Source organism: Erpetoichthys calabaricus, chromosome 9 (genome assembly GCF_900747795.2).
Source record: "Erpetoichthys calabaricus chromosome 9, fErpCal1.3, whole genome shotgun sequence".
NCBI lineage: Eukaryota > Metazoa > Chordata > Cladistia > Polypteriformes > Polypteridae > Erpetoichthys > Erpetoichthys calabaricus.
The window spans coordinates 193,065,917-193,071,231 of record NC_041402.2 but is presented as its reverse complement, the minus strand read 5'-3'; positions in this window follow the sequence as shown (position 1 = coordinate 193,071,231).

Here is a 5,315-nt window from a genome sequence, read left to right as displayed (position 1 = left end):
TGTGAGCTCGGCTTGTTAGCGCTGATGTATTTTATTTCCTCATGTACCAGGCAGAAGTCGCTCCGAAAATCAACTTTATGTCGGCTTTTTTTTGGGGGGGGCTTTGTTGCTAAAGTGAAAAACGAACAAATATGCGGATAGTTCTTTGTATTCTGTACAATCATTTGCCCCGAGCGCTTACGTTAATGTACAACCAGAGAAATGTGTACGGGGTGACTTTTTTTTTTGGCAATAGAAATGCCACGTGGGTAAGGATTTCATTTTATTTTGCTAGACTAGTAGGGACTGCTATTATTTCTTAACATATTTAAGTCAGCCTGCCCTTTATGACGCACCTTTATTAGACTGTGAAGGGTACAGCAAGGTCTTAAACCAAATAAACCAGTACGTCAATTTTACTTTGTACATCAAAATTATGTGGCGTTCCCATGTGATTCACCGGTTCATTTTACAAAGCAGAATGTGATGTGGCATGTGTTGCATGAAATAAAGATCACAATTTACTGTACAGTACTTTGTCCAGATGCCATGTGGGCACAGTGATGTCTCAGTTTTGCCTCTTCTTGCACTTTTTTTTTTCTCTTTCCTGGAATCTGCCAGGATTGCAGCAACTACAGGGGGATAACACTGCTCTCGGTGCCGGGTAAGGTTCTTGCTAGGGTCGTCCTCAATAGGATCCGTGATCACTTGCTCACCTACCAGCGACCGGAACAGTCTGGTTTTACGCCTAAGAAGTCTACCATCGACCGCATCCTGGCACTGAGGGTTCCCATGGAGCGCAAACATGAATATCGTCAGAGTTTCTTTGCAGCCTTTGTCGATTTTCGTAAAGCTTTTGACTCAGTTGATCGTTCTGCATTGTGGGGCATCCTGAAGGTTCCCGGGATCCCCTCGAGGTTGCTGGATATCATGGCCGGCCTGTACATTGGTACTGTGAGTGCTGTGCAGAGTGGAGGCAGGACCTCTGTGTTTTTCCCAGTTGATTCTGGGGTTCATCAGGGTTGTGTTCTGCTCCTACTCTGCTCAATACTGGGTGTTGGGCAAGGTCGTGGGGTCCAGCGGCTGTTGGGGCATCAGTTGGTGAAGAAAGATTCATGGATTTTGTCGCGGAGTCAATGGAGGCTCTGATCGGGGAGCTCAAGAGACTGAGTGAGGGGTCTGAGTGTCTGAGCTTGTGAGTGTCCTGATAAAAACCAAGAGCCAGGCCTTTAATGACCTCTTGGGCACGGCCATCAGCAGTGTGTCTGTCTGCAGAGAGAGTGTCGACCTCGTTGAGATGTTTACTTACCTTGGCAGTGACATTCATGTCTCTGGTGACTCTTCCTATGAAGTCAATAGACGGATTGGGAGAGCATGGGGGGGGTCATGCTTATAGTGCTCATGCATGTACTTATAGAACAGAACAATTAAAATTAAAATAAGAAATAAATTAGAAAATTATCTAAACAAAAACAATATTGTAAATAGTTGCCAGCATGGGTTTTTGAGAGTAATGTTGTGCCAAACCAGTCTTTCAGATTTTTTGAAAAGGGAAACCAGAATTATTGACAAAAACCGAGTACAACATCCCAAACCAAAGATTAACTCTGAAACGTGATGCTGTAGGAAACATTTGTAACCTACAAAACTGGATTTCCAGTTGCTTAACCAGCCAGAGACAAAGAGTACAGATAAGACGAGAATGTCAGCGGTTCTCAACCTGTGGGGTGTGCAAAGTAACAAAAAAAGGGGGCGCGAATGTTGCCATATGTGGCATAATTTTGTTATTCGTAGGGAAATTTCAAACCTGTAGCGGTGTATCGGCAGTAAAAAATATAGGAATAAATGTTATTAGGGGGGCGCGATTAAAACTGTTATGAAAACTCAGGTCGCAAATACTTAAAGGTTGAGAAACGCTGCCCTGTGTCATCATTTGAGTCCCTCTGGGGTCTTTCCTTGGATTCCCCTTACTTTCTTCTGATTTATATTAATGACATCGAGTTTGGTATTGTTAGCAAACTTGTGAACTTCACAGATGACATTAATGTTGGACAAATAGAACTTTATTTTTGGCTTTAAATAAATAAATACATCCATCCATCCATTTTCCAACCCGCTGAATCCGAACACAGGGTCACGGGGGTCGGCTAGAGCCAATCCCAGCCAACACAGGGCACGAACCAATCCAGGGCAGGGTGCCAACCCACCGCAGGACACACACAAACACACCAAGCACACACCAAGCACACACTAGGGCCATTTTTTAATCATTTATTTGAAGATGATAGGTCAATGTGTTCCATTAATATTTTTACAGTTCTTCACAAAATAACAGCAGTATTTCAAGTGCAATGTTGCCGTTTTATTTCATTTCAGGCATAAGAGACTCATACTCTGGTACGGCAAATTCTGAACAAGGTTAGGTGTTGGCCTTGTCTTTATATTAAATATTTATCTTTACTGCTCTGCGGTGGGTTGGCACCCTGCCCAGGATTGGTTCCCTGCCTTGTGCCCTGTGTTGGCTGGGATTGGCTCCAGCGGACCCCCGTGACCCTGTGTTCGGATTCAGCGGGTTGGAAAATGGATGGATGGATCTTTACTGCTTCTATGACCACAGTGGTACATGTCCAGGTTTAGCTCATCTTCACTGGCATAAAAAAAAATTAATAAAGGCACACCAGTGCTGTTAAATTTTTGTGAATGGCTAGAACAAAGTACCCTCTCTTACAAAGAAGAATGCTCAAAGTGCATGGGACAAGAGTAGGACGCAGGATAGAGGACATATTGGAACAATAAGGATGAGGATAAAATTTAAGGTACTTTCATTCCTAGGAAAGCTGCTGATGATCCTGAGGTAGAAAGTAATACTAATAAAAGCCAGAAATCGCCAATCCACCTAACCTGCATGTCTTTGGACTGTGGGAGGAAACCCATGCAGACACGGGGAGAACGTGCAAACTCCACGCAGGGAGGACCTGGGAAGCAAACCCAGGTCCTCAGGTCTCCCAACTGCGAGGCAGCAGCGCCACCGTGCCACCCCATAAGTAAATACGTAAATTGGTAAATAAATAAATATATATACACACATACTTTGGTCTGAACACACACTGGATTTATTATAAAGCAAGAACATTTCAAGAAAGGAAAAGTTCTGACTTGGCTGTCACAGTCCCAATGAGGCGCTATACAGACAAATTGCTGTTGGTATAAAGAATCCCCTGTCGTGTTTCTTGACACACTTCTATTGAGTCCTCAGTGTTGGTGCATCACAGAGAAGAATTGCAGCATTACTCATAATGACACTCACTTTGGTTTTAATTCTCTCCTTCTCCAGGGGGTCCAGAGTGCATCCCATAACTGAGCATACCCTTTTAAATTAGCCTGTTAATTCAGTGGGCCTCTCTTGCAATGGTGTTACCAGACCAGCATACCACAGCATAGAATATCATGCTGGCCATCACAGAAGATGTCATGGATGTCACTTCACACATTAAAGCAGGGGTGGGCAGAGTCATTCCTGGAGGGCCGCAGTGGCTGCGGGTTTTTGTTCCAACCCAGTTGCTTAATTAGAAAACAATCCTTGTCAATAATTACATTTCATGGCTTGTTAGTGCTTTAACTCTGCTATGTCAAGTCATTCTCATATCCGAGATTTTTTTTCCATTCTAAGGATATCACCCAAATACTTTTGAAGTTTAAAATGGATGGGTAATTCTCAATCCTTCACTTTTTTCTCTTCGCTTTCCTTCCAAGTATTTAATTAAACCAAATAGTGCACGATAAATACACACAGCTATAAAGGGTAACAAGCAAAATGGACAACTGCTGGTTTCTTTTGTCATTTGCATCTAATTGCTAATAAGGAGCAATTAAAAACCGAGAATGCAGCTGTTTAAGACTTAAATAAGCAATAAGGGTTCAAAATCTTAATGAGGGAGATAACTAAAATGAAGCAGAAGTGTTTCTAGAGTAATAAGTGTTTCTTATTTAGCAATTGGGTTGGAGCAAAAACCTGCAGCCACTGTGGCCCTCCAGGAATGACCTTGCCCACCCCTGCATTAAAGGAATGCAGTCTCCTAAGGAAGAAAAAAGAAGAAAAGCCTGCTCTGCCCTTTCTTCTCTAGTTCCTCTGTGTTATGAGACCAGTCCATCCTATCATTATTGTTTTACCCTCAAGGATATGTAGGAGTGAACCACCTTTACATCTGCTTGTCACATATGTGTGCATGGGAAGCAGCTAGAAGGACTAAAAGAAGGTAATTCCACGTCAGGCCAAGGGGTGGCAAGGTGCAGTAAACCTTTCTCCACTAGCCGGCGTCTTGAACGGCTTTATAAGAAAACGGGCCTCATAGTTCATTCACAGCATTACACTGAGCACATACTTAAATATAGGGATGCCCTTAACACTGCTCGCTCCAACTATTATTCCTCTCTCATAAATGGTGCTAAGACTAGGCCTAGGCATTTAATGTGCTACTTTAGTTACAATGGGATTTGAGAAACTAGTAAATTAAACAATTTTAAGATGAAGTTTATGATGTTCTACTTTAATGGCAAAATAAACTACGTGATTAAAGTGGAAATTTCGAGATTAAAGTTGACATCTCGTGCTTTTTTTCCACTGTGTGCCTATTTTTTTGTTTGTACCCTAATAAGCTTTCATATCACACTCAGACGGTGGGCTACGACTCGCCTTTTCACGGCGACTTTGATATGTGATTTCTTTTTTATTTCGGGCACTGTGCAACTTTGTGAACTTAAGCCTTCGAGTTTCTCTGACACTCTGTCACTCGATCAACTTTCTTTTGTTGATTATATCACAGTTTAAACCAACAAATAGTACGTTTTTCCTTTGCCTCCACTTGGTATTCGCTGAAATTCCTATATTTCCCTCTGTGCTTTTCCCATTGTCTTTTCACAGAAGGCTATTTATATTGATTTGCATATTCAAAGAGGCGTAATTCTGGGAGGAGTTGTGGCGGGACAGAAGGCGCATGCACGTACATTACTTTTCACGCTGATTGGGATTTATGTAGTGGAAGAACGTGAAAGTTTGCGTACGTACAGATTCCTGCATCTGGATTTTTCTGTGCGTACGCACATTCCCGCTTTTGTGCTTACGCCATGTTATAGTGTGAGTTCTACGCACGGCGTTATACACGAGGCCCCAGATCACATCTGTTTGACTAGATTAATAATCCCCATTCATTAACTCACAAGTAACCTGTTTTCTTATAATATTAAACAAGAGTAAAGAAAGATCACATTGATTTATAATATCATAGGGTGTTCTGTTAATATTAAGAGGTTAGCATTTTCACATAGAAGAATTAAAT